The following is a 25133-nucleotide window of genomic DNA, read 5'->3' as shown; positions in this document are numbered from 1 at the left end:
AGGTCGATAGTCAGTGGAGTCAGTAATACAACAGAACCGTAGGCAAAACCACAGCACACACAAAAGAAAACACACACACACACACAGCACACAGGTACGCAGGCAGATCATAGGGTAGAGAGGAGGCCAGTGTCCCGGAGAAAAATCTTGAAATACTCAAGAGCTTGGCGATGGTCGATCTGGTTAGACCAAGGGCCGAGAATGGTTGCCAATGTGAATGGTGCGGCCGTGATCGACTGCAGGCAGTACACAATCCAAATAGGCTACGTATCGTGCCATATCCTGACAAATGCCTCGACTTGAACATCAGTCTGGACTCCAAACCTGTATCTGATCTTCCATACAACATTTTCATGAATCTTTAGAGATCGAGAAAGAGATATGTAGGAAAAGGACGGTAATATAGAAAACAATGCTTTATTCTCACCGCGTTCTCGTGCAGCACGGCAGTTGACTGCGGCGGCGGCGATTGAGCTATTACAAAGCAATGACAGCCCTAAATCTTAAACTTCGGCCGACATCATTCCTTCATCTGTTATCACACCATATCACCTCATCTTGGCTACAGTCGTGACGCAGCCCACATACGTGAGGCCAACAACGGCAAGCCGGTTCGTCACCACCACCACCACCACCACCACCACCACCACAAAGCAATGTACAAAGCAATGTACAAAGCAAAGCAAAGCAAAGCAGGGCAGTGTACTGTCCCCCAGGCTGTTCAACTTAATCATGGCTGGGATCCACAAACAAATGCGCCCTACACCATATGCGCCACAACTGACCATATACGCCAATGATATCGGTCTCCGCATAGCAGGAACGAACAAGGAGAAGATTCGCGACTCAGCCGACGTAGCACTAAACGCCATCAACAACACCTTGTCGGAGAAAGGGCTGGAGATATCACGAGAAAAGTCCCAGGGTCTTGTCTGCATCAACACGTTGGTAGGGACTTCCCACGTCTAAGCATCAATAACATCCCTGTGCCAAGATGTAAAGCATGCAAATACCTTGGTGTCACTATTGACAGCTCTATTACGCTGGACGAAGCAAGTGAACGAAACCATTGCTAAAGGGAAGAAATCGCTAAATTTGCTCAGACGAATCAGTGGCAAAGCACGGGGCTGTAATGCACGATCCATGCTCACTCTGCACAGAGGTCTTTTTCTATCTCGGATTCTGTATGCGACGTCGTACGTTGACCTGTCGCCAACACAATGGCTGAACCTCGAGCGTCTCCATTGAGCCGGTATACGAACAGCGCTTGGTCTACCCAGCTTCTCCAGCATTACCTATCTGGAGTCAAAGGCAAAGCCTGTCAGCATCCATTCAAAACTCAGAGGGCTACAGTTCATATAGGCAACGCCACACTAATGGGAAAGAAACAAGTCCTCCCCGGTCTTCAAGGCAACCTCACCACGGCCCTAGGCCGCCTGGCAAGGTCGCACGACGAATGTATCCCACGACCTGCTACTCCATGGCGTGAAGTAATGCCCAATATCTCGTTGCACATTCCAGGGCTAAGAAAGAAGGGCGAATCCAGCTCACTGGAAGCCAAGGCAGCTGCTGAGGTCCTAATTAGTGACATTTTTCACGCTCACACTCTGGTGTTCACAGACGGCTCTGTTGACGCAGAGTGTAGGAGCGCTACTTCCTCCTGTTATATACAGTGAACCCTCGTTATTACGACCATGGTCGTTCCCAAAAATTTTGGTCATAATGCGGAATTGTCATATTAACGGGGGTGTTTTACAGAGGTTTCGCTGCATTGTTCCCCAGGAGTATTGTCGTAAAGCGCGAATGTCAGATTATCGGGGGTCATATTAACGAGGGTTCACTGTACCATCATTAAATGTGGCATGGCGAGGAAAATCAGTTCGATATACACAATATGCTCTATGACAGCTGAGCTTCTGGAAACATTATATGCAGCAGCTGCGGTACAGGTCAAGGGAATCACCAAGGCTGTCATCCTCACGGACTCGCGTAGCGCTCTGCAAATGGTGACGAACCCCACGTGCAATAGCATTCTAGCCCGGTGTATCAGAACGTCATGTGCCCAACACAAGACAATCGGTGGAGACATCTCCCTGCAGTGGATCACCTCCCACGTCGGCATTAGTGGCAACGAAAAAGCGGACCAACTGGCATCTGCTGCACACCACAGCACTAGCCCTAGTTTGCCAACCCCGGGAGACAGCGACAGAAAATTGGTCATCAATGCAGCACCCTGCATTGATGCAGCACCCTGAGCACCCTTATGCAGCACCCTGAGATCCGGGACATCCTGGAAAATGATCGCCTTGATCTCCCGCAGAAAGGACTTTCCCGCAGTACACAAACTCTGTTCTTCAGGTTGCGAACAAGAAGCGCTTTCACTAAATCACAATTATTCAAGATTGGCTCTCTAGACAACGCAAACCGCATGCTTAGCACAGCAGTACATAGTCAGCAAATTGAAACTGTCGAGCACATACTACTGCACTGCTGTGCATATGCTGCGGTACGGGAGAAATACCTTGGCCATTGCAAGAACTGTACGGTGGATGATGTCCTACAACCGAAAGGCTCTTTCACGGAACGTGAGGCCAACGTTCATACGTGAGGCCAAGAACGGCAAGCCGGTTCTTCGTCGCCACCACCACCACCACAAAGCAATGTATTTTTCTCTTTTTTTTTTTTTACTTGCACCATGGCGACTGGACAACCTCTGGCATATGCTGACGAGGGCGGAGCGAATGCGTGCTTGCGAAGCTAAGAACTGGCGAGGAACGTGCCCTAGGAGTCGCTGGTTAGCGTCAGTTTGAAATCCTATCAGTTAGCCAATTCTTGACTCGAAGACTATTGGTTAGCAAAGCTAACGGGTCTTTTTATGCTATCTTAGCATAGATAGACCCGTTATCGCGAACAACAAAATCGCCCTTCTCTTCTATAAAGTGGAGAATTAGCGTCCAGATAGCTGCAGAACAATGCAGCAATATTTGTAGCAGTCACGGCATAATACAAACTGAAAATAATTCCGTATTCACCATAATTACCAAGAACCACGTCCCCCACAACGTTTATCTCAAGCAATCCGGAGATTACATCAAAGGAAACTAATGGGTAATGTCTTTTTCAGGGTGGACACAAAGCCTCTCCAACCTGGAACAAACACCTGCTCCGTCCGTAGTTGCAGCATTTGCCACCAGACCGAGCCTCATCGGGGTCCCGTGGGCATCATTTCGGCTAACATCACAGCGCGCAGATAAAACGTAAGACGCCTAAGCTTGTTTACTGTATATTAATGGCAAAATACGGTTCCTCGAGATGTTGCCTTCTTAGATCTCTACTGCTTTAACCTGCCGGTGCAAATGCGCTCCTTCTTGACTTTGCGAACGATAATAAAAACAGCCTTTGATTATACTAACTCGCGAAAAGCTTTACGGAACTTGAAAGTCGTCATTTCTCGCGAGAGTGGTAGCTCAAGCACTGTGTCTCCACGAGCACAACGCAAACACAAAGAGGGAGCAAACACACAGGCAGGCAAAGCTTCATGCTGGCTTTATAGCCATGTAGGCAGAACCACGGTTAAAGGAAAAACGATGTTGGAGCTCGAGCGCAAACGCAAGAAGAAAGCTGCAAGGCACTTCTCCCGGCTAAGCGATAAGCACAGAGTCCTTCCGGATAAACTAGTGCCAAACTCTATAGGGGGAAAACATCGTTTTTAGTACGAGAGCTATGTTATTTTCCACTCTCATGCGCGCGAAGCTGCAATCTAAGGGGAGGTTTGAGATGTAGTTATGATGGAGGTCTGCTCTGTGCTGTCTTTATCGGTTGTCGCGCCTCATGAAGCCTGTGCGTAAATTGGAGAACACGCAGTTGCAGAGTAAAGTACGCGGAGAATAGTTATTGAATAGGTACCTGCTTCTGAGACAGAATGCGGCACTAGAAAAAAAAAATGATCACATTCAAATACCCGTATGCACGGAAGCTCCTACCTTTAAAAGAGACTGAGTTCAGGCGGAGATTTTGGCAAGTTGGTACATAACTACGTAAAAACAGCGCAGAGACGGGTACTTCTCTTTACGTAGTGTAAAAGAGAGTTTGGTATTAGAATTTAAGATAGTGGTGTTTCCTTAATGTGTGACAGAGATGGCGATAGGCGGATAGGTTACGGGGGAAAATACCACACTTCAGAATCCACGTTCAAACCGACCAACAAAATGCAATATTCTAAAATTTCGTATCATATAACTAATTTATTAATTACAGCGCGGTAATGCTACTGTAATACGCCAATGAAGAAATATTGTTGCTGCGCACATAATGTCGTTGGTCACCGAATATGATAGATACAGATAATAATATCTAAATAATAGTCTGATGAACCTTTATGCCGACAAGTTTCCACGTTTAGAAAACGCCATGACCAGCCCGGAGAGTCATGTCTAAATCATGGTAATCAACAATAGAGCGTGACCCCCCCGTCATACTCAGGAGAAATCACTAACATGCCGGAGAAAAAGAAAAAAAGGAAGGTCGTCGTAAAATACATCAATCCAATCAATGCCACGAAATTGGCACACGCGCCACAGCGGCGATAAGGCAGTGTGATAACAGCAAAGGCAATATCAGCTCCTCTAAAGACGCCACCAATCGAAACTAATGCAAAAATTGACCAGCAGCACATGCTGTATTCCCTAAGACACTTTCATCTGCACGAACAACTCATTCAGAAAGGTTCACTTATGGTCCACAAAAGGTCCACATTAAGAGCCACTAGGTCTAAGAAGACCCTATTGCTATTGTTTGTTTTTGGGCACGCAAACAAAAATAACATTATTATTATTATTAGGCATGCTTAGAGAAGTGTATAGAGCATCGCTTTAGAGGCCCCAAAAAAAGAAGGCTTCGTCACTGCGCATGCTCAGGACCCAAACATGTTTTGAGCAGTAATGACAGTAGCCACAAGAAAGCTACGAACAAAGACGACAAGACAGCAAATGATCAGCTGTCAAACTCCCGTGCTCCAACCGCAGAGCGAAATGGCTCGGCGAGATGCGGTTTCTCGTCGCTCATCATTAAGAGAAGAGCAATGAGAACTGCTCTAGGAATGCGTTTCTGTTAGACTGTTTCAGAGGGGCAATAGAAGAAGAGGAAAATGCCAAACTTCACCCGTCTTCCGGATAAATTGACGCTACGGACGAAGGAATAGACTTGGAAGTCCCCCTTTTCGAACATTCGCAAACATTCTTCCACCTTACTACGCAAAAAAAAAAAAAAAAAAAAGAAAAAGAAAGAGAGAAAGAAAAACATCAATAAATAAAAATAAAAAGTGCAGTATGACACATTTCAAAGCCAGTGCAGCACATAAATTATATAGTCTTCTTCCGTGGCGCCAGAGCATCGTTTTACAAACTTCCTCCAAAGTAAAGCTGCAGGCCGGCAGACCGAGCGGCCAAGTGAACCCAATACACACCCATTCATAAATCTGGCCTGCGCCTTTCTTTCGGGTGAGTCTTAGAATTTCACCAACGTTTCAAATCCCGGAAGCGGTTCTTGTGGAAGTGTTTATACCGTTTCGTCAAATGGACGACGCGACATTTTGAAATCCTTGACCGACAATACCAATGTAGTTCAAACGTGGGTGGGCCACGTGGCGGTGCGATGACTCTGCAACGGGGTCACCAATTTAAATTTCGAGGATAACGAGAGGATCTTGGTATAGGATTTTTAGCCCTTTCCCAGAAAAAAAAAAAATTGCGACAGAGAGAAATTGATAGTAATCCAATCAGGGTTATATTTGTTCGAACTCATCACTTCTCCTTCATTTATTGTTGTTGTTGTTGTTCCAGCAGTAATGCAGCTAAATAAGGTCTCGCATTAGAGTTCACAGGAGTGTTGCAAATACAATGAAATAATTCCTGCATACATTGACACTACAACCATGAACGGCTGACGAGCGATTATCAATCAGGCTCCTTGTTGATTCGTTGCTATGCGGCTTTTAGACGGCTTCATACCTTGCAGTCGTAACCTGTACTATAACTAAGCGCACCTCAGAACGTCACTTTCGAAACACTTTCGTTTCTTTACTCCGTATTCCACGCGAACCGCTCGACAATGGCAGATGTGCTCGGTGCAAACAGACGATTGAACTGTAAACAGGCGTTAGTTGTACGTTAATGGTCTAATTCTAACTCCAGGCTATAAGCCACAGCGATCGTTCGTCGTCATAAACGCCCAAACATGTTGCGACAGGGAGCCATTGTCCGGTCGCTGCGTTCGACGATAAAGTGCATTGCACTCTCGAACCCACTAAAACACAGATGAATGAGTCGCATCCTGTTTAACACGAGCTTTGGGTGAGCACTAATAGCCCAATGTGTGTCTCAACGAGTACACGTCTATTTAATAAATCGTACTTGACAATAGAACTCCTGCACGTCCACTTCGAACACACTGTCGATACTTGAGCGCAACACCGTCAACACTGCAAATAAGTGCAAAGTTAACACGCAATCAGACTGTTTTTACCGACCGCAATATCTTTATTCCGCACTGAGGTATGCACGTTTAAGGTTACCTACACATAAATGCTGGTCACTGGACACATGTCTCAAGTGGACCAAATGAAGGCTCTGAAATGAAAGAGGCGGAGAAGGGAAGTTCCTTCATTCATTCGATTGATCGATGGATCCATCCATCGATCCATCCATCTATCCATCAACCAATCTATCCATCGACTCATGTTCGCGCGTAAACCGTATTAAGGTCCTCACACTAAGAAAGAATTAAGCTGTTTAAGCTCGGCATGTATGGTCCCGTCCCCCAACTGCGGTCTGTGTGATGTAGTTGAGGACGTGGATCCTATACTCCAAGACTGCCCGAGGTACAGTGGACACCGTTGTACCCCTGTGTCGTCCCTGTCCCGCCTGGATAATCGGCCATACTCCACCGAAAAGGTTCTTGGGTGCTGGCCAGCAAATCAGCTCATACCTGCCATGCGCGCCCTTGTGCAATTTCTCGTCTCGACGGACCTCTCCGACACATTGTGACGCTCCTTGTTTTGTGCATTGAGATTTCGCTTTTGGTGCCAAGCTAGGTGGTGATGTTCTCCTTTATTCTGTTTCCATTCCGTTTCAAAGCGTCGAGTTTTGTGTAGCTTCCCTTTCTTTTCATAATAACGCGTCCTGGACTAGCCAGTCCCGAGTGGCTCGAGACTAACATCTCCATTTTTTTCTTTTAAAAATCAATCAATCAAGGAAGGATTAATATTAACTTCAGTGACCCAGGGAAAAGCTAAGGAAGATGAGCTTACGTTATCGTGACTCGTTTAATGAGCAAGTAGCATAAACATTAAGGGCGATCGCAGAAAAAAAAAAAAGAAAAACAGAAAAGAAAAAACAGGCGACACGATTAAGGAAACAAGCAATGCGACATGTCAGTGACACCCATTTGTGTAATGTCTTTTTTTTTTTTTTCTCCTCCACCTTCGAGAACGCTTTCTACCATCCACTAGCCGCACTAACGAATTGGATCCGCACTCTATTGCCAATCAATTTGCGAAACGGAATACGATTGTTATCGAGGAACTATTGTACGAAGGCTCATCTTTAACAGAAGGTCCATAATGAGGAATAGGATCCATCTACATGCTACTTATCCCTAGCGCAGCAATGTATAACCTTTGAGCGGAATTCAGTTCGTTTACAAAGAGAGAGATATACTGATTGAAAAAACGAACCTTTACAGATGTGGAATTGCGTTAAATCGTCCCATATAGATGGCAGGAATGAAGCAAAATGAACCGGCATTTGTTTGAGAAAATTTATTAGACGACTCATGCTATAGAGCACACTACGAGTACTAATACTAATATTAATACACACTAATACACTAGTTGGAATTAGTTATACGATTGTTATGCTGTTGCTCCGTCATGTCTGTTAGCGCGAGAGTAGGACGGGCTGAACAAACATTCACTCTAGCAAACATTCGTTGACGGCGATGCTTACTGCCTGCCTTCACGCTCACACCCTTCAATAACAGCCCCCGGAAAAAAGAGAGAAAGAGCACCTTGCGTAGTCGGATATGTATCGAACATGTGATCCCTTTTGCCTGCCTCACCAAATGCTAACGGGGGGAACATTTTTCGCGCTCGTATTCGTTGCTGTTGCGTGTTCCGAAGTATGTGCCAGACATGAACTTCATTGTCAGCATTCCAAACGCGGCGTCCACCTCGGTTTTCTCTATGACTACGTGTGCTGATATTCCTCTATGCAGCGAGCTGAAGAAGCAAAAATAGGGAAGTTTGTAGGTCAGTGGCGCCCACCCGATACCCCATCTCATCGTCGTCATTTGTTGTTGTTCCATTGTCCACGGATATCAAGGTTGCGGGCATAACTGGGTAAATTACTTGTAAAATGTAATTAAATTACATTACTCATTACCCCAGTTAGAATGTAATGAAGTTACATTACAACCACTACGAAAACGCAATGACATGTAAAGTAGAGTAAAGTCATTACCGCGAGCTTAATCACACACTTCTATTTGTCTGTTCTACATGTCAGGGTGCGACGTATGACGTATCGTTCCACAATGTAGAGACGAAGACGACACAATGTATCACGGCAACAGGAAGACTGTCCGGAGGGGGGGGGGGGATATATTTAATGCAAAGTAAGAAAAAGAGAAGGGAAAGGTTAGCCACGGTGTGGGCTTGCTATTCCCTAATGCTTTCAAGCAAACAGAAGAAAACAGCTGGGATACAGAAAATCCGGAGGATGGGGCCCGCAAACAATGATTATCCAATACCCACAAACCGTTAAACTGAACACTCGATTCTCTTGTAAAACGTATAGTGCGTAATGTCATTAAAATTACTGGCCAAATGTAATTAAATTACATCACCAATTACATAATGTCAAAAGTAATGCATTACTGTAACTTCATTACAGTAATGACATTACTACCCAGGTATGGTTGCGGATACGAACCCGGTCGAAGGCGCCAGGAACTTGGTGACAGGGTTTAACACGTTATAAAACCCCCAGGTGGACAAAATTAATTTACAGACCGACCACTGTGGCGTCACTCATGATCACAATGGTCTCGCGGCGTAAAGGCACGAGGGGCGTTTTAGAGGACCGTAAGGGCACGCCGGCTGCGGCTCCCTATACGTCTACGGATACGGAGTGCCCGTCGACCTGGCGGCACCTGTGAGCGATGGGAGGAATTGTGACGTTCCGTCCGCTTATTTGATTTGTGTAGCTACGGTGTCATCTCTTGATCTATTTCTTTCGCCTAGCAAGTACTTCACAAATGAGGAATAAATCATCGTCCACCGTCAGGGGCTTACATGTAACTCGTGAGGTTCCCGAAACAGTTGTCGAGCCTCGTGAGTCGTCGGTCACCATCTTGATTTTACGAGGCGGATTCGGCAAGGGGCTCCCGTTCACGCTTAGGGAGTCGTTGGCCCATAAAACATATCAGACTGACTCAGATACTCGAGGCAGCGGGCTGCGCTCTGATTGGCTGACAGTGACACAGTGACAGTGATGAATCGGAGGGAGCTTAGGATTATCTAAGGGTCTCTATAAAATAAATAGATTACTGAGGCGAAAGAACAATATAAAGCAGATACAGTCTTTTTGCAATACAGAGCATCGCGCAAATCCACTAAAGCTCTTCTTTTGTAATCGAATATGTAGATCGAATCTGTAGATCGAACGTAGCCCCAACGCCCTACACTCTAAGAAAAAAAGGGGTAGAACGGGGAGTAATTGCAGCTTCTACTCCCCTAGATTGCAATTACTCCCTATTTTACTCCCCTAACCCGACATTTAGTCCCGACCATTTACTCCCCAGGACTGCAAATTGTCACTGAACTTCGCGAACGATCTCCCGAATGCAACAGTCCACGCAAATATGTGCCCTTGGTCAATTTGATGGCATAAGGCTGTATATAACTCAGCTAATGTAGCAATTTTCCAGCCACACAGAGTAAGAAACGGCATATCTTTCTTCGCAAATTGTGCCCTATGCACGGCGCAAGATTTTATATAACTCGATATATCACGGTTGACGGTTTGCTTCACAGTATTTTCATGCATGCACACGAATTATATACCTGGGACTCTTACAACAGCGCGTGAAATGCAGTCTCCACTCTGTGACATTCATTTACTCCCGTGCATTTACTCCCGAAAGGGACTATTTTTTGTGGCAATGCATTTAGTCCCCAAAAGGAGTAAAAGTACTCCTTTTTTTCTTAGAGTGATACGCATATCGCGGTGGAGTCAATAGTGAGTATTAGTGCATCGTATATTAACACCTTTGCGTACGTAAAGGATAGCGTAGCGCTTCTGCGCAAAGCCCTCTTTACGGTTCGCGCGTGCGCAGAACCACGAACGCTATTCCTTACGTACGCAAAGGGGATAGCATACGGTACACTAAAACTCTCTAATATACAACTTCGTATTATATCAACTGTTCGTGAGGCACATTCACACTACAGTGGGGTCTTCCATACGAATTCGTCAACGAAATAATGTATTCTCAGGTACCGCTGCGCTAATAAAACACGAATCATCATCACCAACAGCATCATCACAGTTCATTCACTATAGCGTCGTTCTGAGGAAAATCTCAGGCTACAGCTATAGAAGGGATTCACAACCTCTCTCCATACCACCTGACTTTTGTGCGTGTGCCATTCGCATGCCAACATATCAGAGAGGGCATGCAATACATTATGCATTTCGTGCATGCACTGATGTTTGTACGGGGCTGATTCCAGTCTGTACGGCAGTCATTCCTGAAGATGGCTTTTACATAACGCACACAACCTCCTGTCACTACCAAGCAGTCACCTGCATACATGGATTTCGCGTTCAGTGCACATAATATTATCGGGCAATTTGCATATTTTTGAACTTGGGAAAACCATGATCGATATTTCATCGTTTTCCGATGCAAAAGCTAATTTCAAGAGCGTCTACGTTTTTTCTTGGATTCCCCGGTGAAGGTACAACGAAACGAAATCAATGATAACGTCGACGAACACGCGTATCCTTGATATGACATGCACAAACTATGTCAACGCATCTCTAATCTACAAGGGATGCAGCGCGCAACATCACGCAATTTATTTTTGGACATAGTAACTTTAACTAACGTACTTCAGTATACAGGGTGTACAGAGATAAACTTTACAGTTGTTCCTATCTTCTCTGTAACCTTGATTATGGGAATACGCGCTCTCTCCTTTACTTTGAATGGCTCAATTTAATTCCGTGTTAGCGCTGCGAAGCAACTGTGCCCATGAGCGGCGTACAGAGGTGGACAGGTGGAGAGAGGACAGCAGGAAGGAGTGGGCGACAGCTAGGGGGTGGCTCAATTTTGAGGTGCCTTAAAACGTGGTCAGGGCGAGGCTAATTTCTGGTTATTTCTATGGGCAATACTGCTCTCTTCGCCACGCTGTTCTTCTAGTAAGCTTTGAGTTGTTCTTGTTTGTCACTAGCAGAAACAGACATATAGTGAACAGAGAGAACGGCGAGGAAGCAGGCTTGACCTGTTTGTTGTTGTTGTTTTTTCTCCTTTTTCCAGCTCTATTGTTCCACCCACAAACGCGTTTTGGAGTAGCTGGTCCTGACTGGGTCGGGACTAACCTCTCCATATTTTTCTTTCATATCCAATCTAATCCAATCTAGGCGAGCTACTAGTACAGCTTCCGACACAAGTTTACGGAACACCAGAGCGACGTATTTTTCGATCGGAGTGACACCCTATAGCAGCGAACGGGAGTGGACACTCTTAATGAACGGTGCATGGAACACCCAATCACCTGTCTGTTCCATTATGTAAAAGCTTGAATCTGGGCACACAGAGGGACGACACGAACACACGACTCAAACCAGCAAAGTTTACTAATCAACAGAGCACCAAGTACATATAGTGAACACAGCATGGGAAAAGGAGGAAAAGGACTCACTCTGTGTGCCCAGACTCAGGCTTTTACATAATGGATTTCTTCCGCCAGCTTGCCTGCATATGCGCCATCTTGTCACCTGTCTGTTAGTCTATGCGCTCCCGTTTGCTGGAAGGGTGTCGCCCCGATGAATATATAAGCCACACCGGTGTTTCGTAAACATTTGTCGGGATCTGTACATGATATCCGTACTTAGAACCCTGAGACTGAGGGGGAAAGAAGCAATAGTCTAGGATTTAGTAAAATTCGTCAGTAATATACTTGTGACGTTCTCGTTTTTCGGCGTCTCCTCCTCGATAGTATCAACAGGTGTCATTCTACTTCTGTCAGCACCAACGTCGAACAGCGACAAGATTCCGAACCAACAGAATTGATTGGATCCGATTCTTGGTTTCGGACTGGTTCTTCGTCTCATCCAATGAACTCACAAAAACTTCATTAATTAACAGACCATGCCTCTTCGATCTCTTGCTCAACGACAACATGAACAGTAACCGAAAGGCTGTAAACTATATGCTTCTTGCATTGCGCTGTGTTTGCATAACGAACTATATTTTGCGGAATTGGTCGTATACAACTAGTTGGGCGAGGGGAAAAAAAACTACCTTGTTTTTGCGTTATTACCTATTAGCTACAAGTGTTTAAGCATGTGCTGTAACAACCTCAATTTTCTTGACTCCTCGAAATGATATATTTTTTTTTCGTATCTCATAAATTTCCTCGAAGTCCAAATTAAAGTGTGCTGTATGTTATTGGAGGCAGGCAATGGAATAGAATTTTACTGTTAAGTACTGGTGAAGGCCTGCTGGAGACACCCTCCTGCGTAGGTGTATTGTGGTCAACTAGGGAACCTACTCATCTTTTACACGAATTCCAACTCTGGTGTACTCAGACGAAGAAAATGTACGTCGTACAGAACAAAAGTACTGGAGGGCAAATTTCGTTGACATGAGTCAGAGACGCCGCGGCACGAACTCAGTGTAACACTGACAGCTGTCAACTCATACGGCCAGCACACGACTGCATTACTCGCTTTTATCACAAAATATGTAGGTACCGTAATTTCACGCGTATTAGCAGCGGCTTATGCGCAATTTTTTTGTTTTTCTTTCGCGGTTTTTTTTGCGCAATTTTTTGTTTTTCTTTGTGTTTGTTTCCGGTGCTGCTTATCTGATGACTATTTTTCTGGGGTATTTTCCCCATACCCAGGTTTTAACGAAAGGGTCGACAGTGTCTCCGGAACAGCACCGCCCTGCCGATGCACGAACAATGCATAACAGGGGCGCGCTCACATTCGAGTAGACTGACCTTCCTGGTACAGTGCTGGACAAAAGTTTACGGAACGCGCGAGCGATGTATTTTCTCCTAGGTGCGACACCCTGGCGGCGGCCGGAAGCGGGCTCGTTCATTCGTTCAGAGGGAGGAAAGGAGTGCACCGGTAGTGACACCAATCCAAAACACTTCGCCGGCACATTCAACTGATTCGGAAACTACCTCAGTGTGTCGCAACCAGCGCACTCGCCCATCCCTCTGAACGAGTGAACTGGCCCGCTTCCGCTCGCCGCTAGGGTGTCGCACGGAGGAGAAAATACACTGCTCGCGCGTTGCGTAAACTTTTGTCCAGCACTGTACCTTACCCCATGCGGCTTTAAAGAAAGGGGTGACAGTGATTCATGTCTTCTGGAAGACCACTGACCCATCGATCCAGTAAAAAACACGCAACAAGGGCAGAACCCGATCTTAGTAGAACACTAGAACTGAGCTCCTTTGTTGTACACCATGCCGACCACATGATATGGAATATTGGAATGTGGACCACAAGGTTTATGGCCTTCTCTACGGTCTCCTTTGTCGGAAGACCCGCAGGAAGGGTCGAATAAGTGATATCCGTTTTAATTGATTGATTTTATATCTGCACCACTGGTTTACCGCACAAATCAGTCGTGTCGTATTGCCCGCCGCTTATCTGCCGGAAAAATAAAATGTTCCTAAAAACGGGTCCTGCGGCTTATCTGCGGTGCGTTCTACGCGTGAAATTACGGTATTTGCGTGGTTTTAAAGGGACTGTCGCATTCGTCGCGGTCGATTCCGAAACTACAGTGCCATTTTACTCTTCGTTCATGACCGACAATAACGCCAAAAATCCGACGCGAATTAATTAATTAATTAATTAACAAGTGCAGACGACGGATGCTGAAAGCATTCCGGAATTTCCTCTCTGTAAACGTCACTTAGACAAGGCCAATCAGTGGGCGCCCTTTGGCGCGGGCAAGGCCAATGAGGGAGCGGCAGAGAGACCTTGGCGTCCGACCGCCGGGCGGGAGGGATAGCGCCTGCTGGTCGCGGAGAAGTCTGAGATCGGCTCGTGAAATGCTGTTTCTGCTTAGCGTCGTACGCGTTTGCACAGCCAGGATCGTAATACCGTGTTCCACGGAACATGGTCACGTTAGCACTCACACTGGTAAGCGAAAGTCGACGTATTCGCCGAGGTCGAGGAAGCAGACGACCTCGGAAGATGACTGTGACTGTGAAATCATGCTGAACATTACCGTATCGGCCTCGTACACACTGTTCCGGATGCGACAGTCCCTTTAAGGCTCATACCACACTTTGCGAATTTCAAGTTCCAGAGACTGACAAAAGAAAGGAGGAAGAACGGTACGAAAAACAATATGATAGAAACAAAGGGTTATTGTCCTATAAGAGAAGAAAACTTATCAAGGAGCAACATTCGGTTTGTCCATAAAATTTGAGTTGACCACGAAATTACCCATGTGCCGAGTATTTAGGTTCGAGTCCCATAGAGCCGGCACGCATTCGCTTCAAGCTGAACTCTATAATTTTCAGTGTACTGGCAAGAACTATACAGGGTGTCCCAGCTAAATACGAACATATTTTTAAAAAATATATAGGAGTTTTATACGAGTTTATATACGAGTTCACCCTCTCACATTGGGGGTGAAGGAAAGACGCGTCTCCGAAGATGCGCAATGAACAAAATAAAGAAAAAATGGGCTGTTTCACGAATTTTTAGCGGACGATCTATCGAGCGGATTGTTGTTCTGAAAACGGCTCCGGAATCAGGTGACCGAAGGGACCAGATGCTCTCATTGGGACAACTTCGTGGCTTTTATAATTAAAAATTTAATTATTCAAAGTTAATTAAAACATTACCTTAGGAGTTTGCTAAAGCCCTCTTAAGGAGTGCCCTTCAGCATATGCTATATTGCAATTGATTTCATCTCGGAACAAGTGATATATATATATATATATATATATATATATATATATATATATATATATATATATAGGGGGAAAAAGACACCAGATACTGAAGTAGGGAATGGGGGAAAGTTATTATTAAGCTGGCATTGCCAGCTTAATAAATAACTTTCCCCCACTCCCTACTTCAGTCTCTGGTGTCTTTTTCCCCCTATCTATATACAACATCCTGGTCGTTCGAACTTCCATTTTGTAGCGTATATATATATATTATTCTTTTTAAATATGTTCGTATATATGTCTGTTCGTTAATATGTCTGTATATGTGGAACCGGATAAATGTTCACTTGGATTGAAGCTTCGTTAAGGCAGCCTCATTATGTGTGGTACATAAATATTAGTGCGTTGTTTAGTGCTTTCGTTTATTTTACACACTATTCCTTTGTCCAATCACTCCGACGCATTGGCGTAAGTATGAATGATACCAATTCACCAAATGTACATGCAAATGCCCAGTTGTCAATTAAAATGTAATATTCAGCCTCTAACACAACGCAAGACGGTGGTGGTGGTGGTGGTGGTGATAGGGCTTGCCGTTGTCGGCCTCACGTATGTGGGCAACGTCACGACTCACGCCCTGGGGGAATGTGCGTCCTGGGCCGACTTCTAAGGGAACTGTGCCGACATATGTCTGAAAGCGTCTGAGGAAAACCCAGGAAAAACCCCAGACAGCACAGGGCTTCCTCAAGTGCGACACTTATCGATCTCGCTCGATTGTGTTGATATGAATGTGTGAGTGTTAAACATAAGGCATTTGCACCTCAATGCGCAAATAATTGTTCAGAGTCCCGGTGGAACCAAAAATGATTCAAGCTCCCAACGCGGAACTACTTTACTCCTACAGTTAAGTGGACGGAAAGGAATGGCCACGGGGGAATAAGAGCGCGAAATGTGGAATATGAATGAAGAGACTGGTGAAAGCATTCATTAAAATGGGTTAAAATATGGAATTCATTATACAAAAAGAGGTTACGTTTTCATTAAACTGTTATATTTCGCACGCTGTGCGACTTTCTGCGTTTGAATGGCCCACTACATGAGGGATTGTTATCGAGAATAATAATGTTTCCGTTTTTGTTTCTGGCGCTCGAAGATCTCCGCTTATTGTCTCCGTTTCCGTTTCTGATCAAACTTTGGTATCGGTTTCCGTTTCCGTTCCTGAAGTAGATATTCTGTTTCTGTTTTCGTTTCTCAGCTATTTCTGTTTCGGGTTCCGTTTCCGTTTTTAAAAAAAGGCTCTTCTAATGTAGGAAACGCGGAATTCACAGCATTACTTTCTGTGCCCTACTTAAAGTACGAATAGACAAGGAAGACGATGGCCTTCCTTGAGCATTCAATTCAGTGTTAGATACTGGATCTAACACGACAAAACAGGCGCGCCCGACGCCGACGGTCATGAATATACGACTTGATAGACACGGATTAGATTGGGTTGGACTGTCTAGTCCGGAGTGCGCCTTCACAGCCGTATCTGAATTGCTGGCTGGCTTCTGAGACGTTTGCTCCTGCATCACGGTCGCCAACACTCACACTTGTCATGCGTTTAGTTCTAATTGGCTGCAATACGCTGTAAACACCAAATGTAGAAAAAAAAAAAAGAAAAAGAAGAAATTGGTGGGTTTGCTGTTTGCCCGTACAGGAATAACTGGGTTCTGAAAACAGGTTTTCGTTATGGTTACTGTCCCTTGAATTCCGTTTTTGTTTCGGTTTCTGGCAATGCCAACGAAAATATTTTTGTTTCTGTTTCCGTTTTCGTGTCTGATGGAATTCAGGTAGAAACCGTTTCTCGTTTCGGTTTCCGGTAATAATCCGTGCATTACATCATCATCCTATGTATGTGTGTGTGCGAGTGTTAGTGACTATTTTATTCGTACGCTTCAGAGACAAACTTGCGAATGAGGCCTTTCGTACCTCACGCGTCTGGCTGCATTACTGTTGTGTAATTATCACTTTCATGCTTGTTCTCGATACGGTACTCGATACCGTACTCGAAAACAACAACAACAAAGCAAATACACGTATAAAAATTACCCAAACAATAAACAAATACAAAAACACAACTCATAAGTAAAGTGGGCATTGAAGACTCTTACTGACCACGCCAATGATAATAAACAACCTATCTATCTACTACGTTAATTTTGCTTCTTTTCCTTTTCTTTCTTTTTTTTTTTATATATTCAACAAGCTCTCCTTCAACTTGTCATTAGTGCCACCACAGGATTGTTCATCAGCAAAAAGGACCCCTATCACATCTCTCTTGTCTCTAAGGTATTCGTTGACAGGCGAAAGCCGTGTCTGCTTCCCTGAAACATTGTACATCTGGGCACTATTCAAAAAAAAAAAAAATCTATGGCAGTCACAGGAAGTGAAAACACACATATGCCATATCACCATCACCACTGCTAAAGCAGAAATGCTTGCGGCTTCATAAAACAATTGGTAGTAGACCATGTTAGCGTATTTTTATCTATAATGATGAATACGCATACTTCAAATGTAAGTTGTATGAAAGTTTCAAGCTTGAAATGGTATGCATTCTTTGTTGGGACTGTTTTAAAGGGTATGCCCTAACAGTCCCTATCGGTTCTTTGCTTCCTTTATGCAATGATTCCTTGAAATTCTATTTAAGAAATTTCATTGACGATTTTTACTATCTCAGTCACTGTCTTTGAAGCGGTCGGCGCATAGCTGCAAGTCAACTTGATTAAGACAGGGCCTCCTGTCAATCCACAGAATTAAGTTTGCCTTTCTTCTATTAATTATATCTTGTATGTGTCTCCTATTATTGTATGTATGCGCGTGTCCTGTCTCGGCGCGCCCCTGAAGATTGATCAGAGTTAACCTATAGTCAACCTCTTTTCAGCGCTCTAATAAAAACAGCATCTGCGGCTCTTGCCTCCTTAGCGCCACGGTAGTAAATTCTCCCCCTGCGAGAACCACGCTACATGCACGAGAAAGCAACGGATAAACGGGTGCTATATGTCAATCATATGGGACGGATAAAATCATACTTAGCACCAACACGGAAAAGAAGAGCAGACAGCGGACATAAACTCACAAGGCTCTTAAGCATCTACGAGACCTCTCCGAAAAGCTTGAGTAAGCAGTCCTCGCTTCCTAAAGGCAACTTCCCTGCATGTTACCAATCGCGAGACAACAAATCTTCGCCCAGCCAATCCAAACGTAATTCCACAGCCTACCCCGAACAACGTGCTGTCCCCAAAGGCAGGCGTCATCTAGCGTCCCCTGGTTACGACGCGATTTATAGACACGGGTCCGTACCTCCCTTTGCGGAAGACACACATATCATGTTTTTGCTCGGCGTCCTATCTCTGATTGTATATTGATCATACGTTGTGTGAGTCGACCTTCGCCTTTGCATCGTTGGAATTGCCCTGGCTCGTCACTGTGGCCCGTCCTTAGCGAGAACGCCGTAGAGCTCAATCAACACAGCTGTCGATAAACAGACGACCTTCAGCGAACGCCTTGTTTCTCTGCGCCCTCTCAGATAGCGTGATCTGTCACCATTCTGTTGGACGGGGCATGGCTGACATCGAATGCGTCGCTACAAAGCTTAACGAGTACGTCTTTTACTTAGCTAGGACTTAGAACACTCAAGCAATTACTCAAGCTTTCCAAGTTCAGTAGACAAGCTTCATCAGCTAGTTTATGAAGCGTGTCATTGTTTCAGTGTCATTGTTGTCATTCAGTGTCATTATTTGACGAGCTTGAGCTTGACCACCACAGCCATCTTGAACTTGACTTTCCTTGTGTACATGTTTCCGCTGTTAGCTAGGACTTATAAGCCACGAAGCCTATTTCCTCGAACGAGACGCTGTTGCATAAACACCCGCGAGGCGTTCCGTGCCCTAGTTTATCCTTTCCATACAAAGCTACACTTTACAATGAACTGCAAGCGCAAGAAACGTATAAATAAGAAATAATTTGCTTCGGCATCTCTGAAGGTGGGCACGTCTTCAGTACGGACGGGCTCCACAGAGTCACGCGTGACATAATACGTGAGGAACCCACATATTACGCGGCCAACGCTGGTTGATTGTCCGGCGAATGAGACACACGCGAGAGCTAGTCCATTATGGTGATGATTATTATTGTTGTTACCACGTCATACAACAACGAAAGAACAGCTACCAACAACACAGCTACTACAACACTCCGTGTAGGTCGTTGAGCGCGCTTCACTGCACTACTTCGCGTAGGTGCAGGAAAAGCACGCTTTACAGGTGTGTACATGGTACTTGTGCCATATTGGAAAATGTGGAAACTTCCAATCAAGTACGGTCAGCAAAAGCGATAAAAACACTGAGACGACTTTTCGTAAGCGTACCAGCTCGTATGCAGATTTCAAACAGAAGTGTCAGTTTTTTTTTTTTTTCGTTCCTGTATAGTCTGAGCAAGTGCTCTGAAATTATGTTAGGACTATATAATCATGCGTCGTTCGAACACCACCGTCCATCATCAGCCGCCGCTAGTTCAAATCCCATTTCATTCCATCTGCTGTCTCTACGCCGTCACTACCGTGGAAATCATTCCTACATTACTCGTCGCCAAAGTCGTAAATAACAGCTCTCTGGCTGCCTTATGGTTCTAGGTGTCCCAACCACACGCAATCCCCTCCCCGCAGTCGATATTGAAGGTTTGAAGGACCAAAAACAAATGGGCCACGTTAATCACGCTCTCGTTAGTGCCTTCTTTTTGAGCGTAAAAGTTTTCGAAATGTGGACTCGCACATTTCGTTCACATGCTTTCCTTTCGCCTGACCTTTGTTTGCTGAGACGTCCGCTTTACGAAACAGTCAGATATAACTTTCAAATGAGAATGAGTGCAACATAAGCTCATGATCGTATTTCCTGCCGTATACTTTGATGATGGAATCTTCATGTAAATGCCTTTCTAAGGCATAGTTTTGAGGTAAATATTTATTTTTGCATGCACCAATTTTCATTTCAGTTCACTTATTTCCTCTGAAACGACTAAAAAGCTGTTACACCAGAGCTGTTACAAAATAAGCTGTTACAAAAAGCTGTTGCACCAGAGGGGCTCTGCCCCTCTGCAGCTCTGCACCAGAGGGGCAGAGGGGAGCTGAACTCATGTTCGCATAAAGTAACAAAGTAATCAATATCAGTTATACAAGCAATATGTAATGGAAATGCATTCAACTATCTTGTTTAAACGCTGCAAAGTGAGTTTAAAAAAATAACCGTTTGTGCCAAATGTCAGTTGACACTTCAGTACATAATCGACACGACTAGATACAAAATGTGCTGGCTCTAAATATGGAGAACCTGTGTGAAACTGTTTATGCGGAAGCGATAAGCGTACAACTAGACGTCTATTCTGGGGAAGTGCGATACCACTATGTTCTTTTAAAGCAGTGGTACTAGTTTTAATATAATGAACATTACAGATAAAAGGACAGATTTCTTCTGAACGGCCTCCATTTTTTCAATTAATTACTTCTGATGTGAGCTCCAGGCTATGGACGAATATTTTAATTCCGGCCGCATAAGCGTTTCCTACGCAATTTGTTAGACTTAAGGTGATGCCATGTACAGTCTCCGTTTTACTAGGTCAAGAATTTGCGTATCTTTATGGGTGGGGGAGGGATATGTTTATTATATAAAAACATAGGAGGGAACCTTCCCTACGGCGGCATGCTATTCCCAGGAAAGAAAGGAAAAAGAAATACAAACAAAAAAGAGAAAACAAACAAACAAAAAGGTAAACAAACACGAAATTGATCATGACTAGCCTTAGCCTAGACTATGCTTAGACTATGCTTAGCTTATACTTAGCTTAGACTATGTGATACCCCCTAAATATACATAATAAAATACTCATCGATACAGTTACATACCAGGTCATATTCACTAACTAAACGCAGTCAATTTTAGATATTGTCATAATTTTACTTTTATCCGTGTTTATATCCATTTGCCATTTACGACACCGTGCTGCTACGGTACCTAGATCCGGAAGCAAGATTAAACTGTCATCAAATTCACTAATTTCTTTGCACAACACAGCGTCATCCGCGAAAATTCTAATTCTGGAATGAATGCCTTCGGGGAGATCATTACTGTCTATGAAGAGCAATATGGGGGCCTAAAACAGTGTGTTGTGGCACAGCGGATATAACCTCGGCAACTTGTGAGTTTACCCATTTTACACACTGTACTCTATTGCACAGAAGGGCGTGTTTCCAGTCTACAATGGAAGCCTGAAGGTTTTCTTGCTTTGCTTTTTATCTTGAAATTACAACCAGCATTCTTAGCAACTCAATACTATTTCCGTTGAAAGCAAATCAATACTTAGCGCAGATGCATGGATCCTGCTATGAATACAGTATTGAATTATAATTAACAGATAGGTCAGTCTATGCTAATCCTTATAGCCAGCCTAATTTACATTGTGCAAGCTCATACAAAACGTCGCCACGTCAGCACCCGTGACTCCCTTGTAAGATGATATAGGACAACAGCGTATATGTCTCGTTTTAGGTAAAAAAAACAACAAAATTTCATGGAAAATGGCAAAATTGCGATACCTTTCAGAGCTCCTTCGCGGCGACGTTTCCTATACGCAATTCGCAATGCGAAGAACGCACTTGAGATCATATTACTGGAAGAGAACCTCACAAAAAGGAGTTTTGTCAATATTAGTCATTATTGGAACATAGGAAGCAAAGAAGAAGAAAGACAAGCAGCTCTGGCAAATTTAGTAGCACAGAGAGGTGTCTCTTTATGAGCGTCAAATTGGGGGGGGGGGGCAGGGACAGACAACCCCTTCTGGGATTTATGTGCGTAATGGCCTTCTTCGAGACAATTTGAAGTACGCAGGTGGTTGAGCGGAGACCTTACTATATGCAATATGCGTTCCAGAAGATGCCCCCCGGTGTGTTATATCCGACGGATTCGGAACGTTGAAGCCGATCGCTCGGTAATGAGCAATATGATTGCAGAGTTCGTTTGCCTTCTTTGGCTGAGGTACTTACTTCTTCTGTCGAATTAATCATCACAGAATCAATGTTGAAACTACTCTTGTCATCGCCTTCGTTTGGCCTCGTCATACGCTTGCACCAGAGATCAAAGCGCTTCTTAGGGTTTAAATTGAGATTGTAATCTCTTCACTCTCTGCCTTTCCGGTAAAAAAAAGCGAAAGAAAAACGCGTTGGAATGTCGATTATTCAGTGGGGGTTTACAGTCGAGGAAGTTAAGAAAAATATGGACAAAAAGTACAACAAAGGAAAGCGGAAGCCACGAATAGGAAATCATGTGCAGCTCCTTCTTCACAGCAGTTGAACAAGTTTATGCTCCTCGCTAGAGGCATATGGTGTTGCGTAAGCTAGCGGACAAGGCACTAGAGGTGTCAAACGAGCTGTTATCCTATCCAGCAAGGCTTGAAGGAAATGTCGGGAACTTGTTTGATATGCAGTGCACGTACTTATAAGACGTTTTGTGTCTTCAACAGAGACAGATTTGCAGTTGTTCGTTGGTGGAATTGTTCTAAGATTGTGCAGAAGTGCGCCACGAAAGAACAACAACAACAACTAAATCATGACTATGGCCTGGGCGCCACGAAAGAGGGCGCCCAGCTGGAGCCGGTAAAGGGGAAATCGAGTTTGACGTGGGATATGTGGTGGGTGTGAACTACACATTTCTCTCTCTCTCTCTCTTTGGATCTTGGCACTCATCAAGGCCTATGCAACATGAATTATAACGGTGCTGGAAACATGAGTCTAAACTGAATGAAGTAGAGGAATTGATGAGATTAAAGCCACAAAATGCCTATGCCACACGACAAAAATTTCGAAAATCGGAAATAACTCGTTGACCGTCCTGTGAAAATAGCTTGTGTACAAAGGTACTCTGCACGTGGGATAGGTTTTTTACACATTTAATGAGTAATACTTAATGCGTACGAGGATGCGCGAAGACGCCAAAAGTGTAATGCCAAAAAACTCGCTCTCTCGAGAATGCTGGTTTACTATATAGAAGGAAATGCGCTTTAACCAATTTGTCGTTCTCTATGTGGAGACCAAAAAGGCCCGCGCCCGGGGGAACCACACAGGTGATATTGATCTGAGGGAAAATCAGGTTCGGAAAATATCGAACGAAAGACAAATAAATTTTAGAAGAGCCTCTAGAGAACCAGAACAATTCGTTCTTACTTACAACCAGAAATTTTCGTCCTTAGATCAGAACAACAACAACAACAACAAAAAGATAAGTAATGGTGATGTAGTGGGATGTTTCCCTAGGTGACAGATCCTCCTAGGCCTAGCGAAAAAGCTGGCTGATATAGCTACAAATAAGATGGTAAAGTTACTTGGTGAAATATGTGCGGGCTGAGACACAGATAAAGGTGAATGTAATGTAGGACGTTTTGCGTCGTATACGTGCGGTGGAACTGAGAAACCCTACACAAGCACGTCAGATAGCCGTACGCGTCAGCTACGCCTCTGCTTTTGTCTCTGGCCTCTCAACCAGCATCTAATTGCTATTTCCTTTTTCCTTAAGGGAATAGCAAGTCGGCCTGTGCATGACTAACCTTTCATTTCTTTTCTCTCTTCTCCATAAACATATCCCTACCTTAACATACAATAACAATAAACATCCTCCACCTTTTGTATGCCCATCCGTTCAATCCTTCGGCGTTTTCAACGACGTGGCTTTACGATGCGATTAACTAGCAGTACACAGTACGTTGACCGTGACGTTCATAAGCTATGCCATACATAAGTTACTTTCGATTTCCCACCTCCCACTTCTGTGACCGAACTGGCTTAACCCGAAAAACGTGATCTACGAATGTGATCTGGCTGAAATGCAAACAACAGGAAACATCAAACGGTGCAAACAACACCTGACGAAGTGTTCGCCGTATCGACTGTTCGCCCGAAAGGCTATTACTGCCAGTTTTACGCGAGACACATAACGAACGCACTCAACCCATGTGGCTGGGCAGGTTGGCTAAATTAGAGCTTGTGAATGAAGCTGTGTTTACGATATTTTTATATCAGCCCACAATCCATGTCTCCTGGGTTCGTTGCACGCTTCATTCCTGTATGTCGTAAGAACTCAGCACCTATAACGTTCCCGGTCCGTAGTAAACTGGGAAAGAGAACTCCTGCAGCGTGTTATCCTGGCGGTGCATGCACCGTTTCCACTCTGTTTTCTTCGGATTCACGTTCCTTTTCTTCCTGGTTTTCTTTGGTACCGGGAAAGTCCCCTTTCAAAAGCAGCTTACGAGGACGGCGTCTCCTGAAGGTGGATTTGCCGCATTTACTGGCTGTATAACACAAAAAACTGCTTCATGTATACGCTCCGGGCTCGCGCAGTGATGGCGAGCCCAGGCAATGGCGTACGTGCAAGTCAGAAAGAGTAGCGTGTCTTGAAATAGCCCAGGACTGGGCATTGTCACCTAATCCCTACAGCCTTTTCGGTTATTTCTTCTTTTTTATGCCTTCCCTTCACGGAACAGAAGAGCTATAAGCGAGCTCTGCTGTTCGCGAAAAAAAAAAAAAAAAGATAGAAAAATCGACGACGATATGTGCTAGCAACTGTGCGTCATTTCCAGTCGCGCGTATCGACTCTCCAAATCCATAACCAACAGCATCAAGTCTATGTGCTGGCATAAAATGCTGGTGCATTTGCCGGACATCCTCTGGAACGTAAAAAGAAAATGCATTGTGCAGAAGAAAAAGAACAGGAGAATGTACTTGTATAGGACATCCTCGAAGGCTCGACATAGATAGCGCTGAACCATAGCTCAAGCCTAACCTAAAGAGCACAGCTTTGACAGCACAACTATCATGGTTTTGTGTGTGTGTGTGTGTGTGTTTTCT

At 44.5% G+C, this 25133-nt stretch overlaps 1 protein-coding gene across 4 annotated transcripts in view; it reads left to right on the top strand.

The window, feature by feature from the left end:
- LOC135396957 (neuropeptide Y receptor type 6-like) overlaps positions 1–25133 on the top strand; it is a 477468-nt gene that overhangs the window by 406265 nt on the left and 46070 nt on the right. For 3 of the 4 annotated variants that reach the window (XM_064628224.1, XM_064628216.1, XM_064628232.1), the window contains one exon: positions 3125–3257. The gene's annotated coding sequence lies outside the window, so the exon portion shown is untranslated. Of the gene's footprint in view, positions 1–911; positions 949–3124; positions 3258–25133 lie in introns of those variants that run through there. The other variant, XM_064628243.1, reaches the window with a different exon arrangement.

Source organism: Ornithodoros turicata, chromosome 1 (assembly GCF_037126465.1).
Source record: "Ornithodoros turicata isolate Travis chromosome 1, ASM3712646v1, whole genome shotgun sequence".
Lineage (NCBI taxonomy): Eukaryota > Metazoa > Arthropoda > Arachnida > Ixodida > Argasidae > Ornithodoros > Ornithodoros turicata.
The sequence above is the reverse complement of the archived record's forward strand: the minus strand, read 5'-3'. Positions and strand labels throughout refer to the sequence as shown.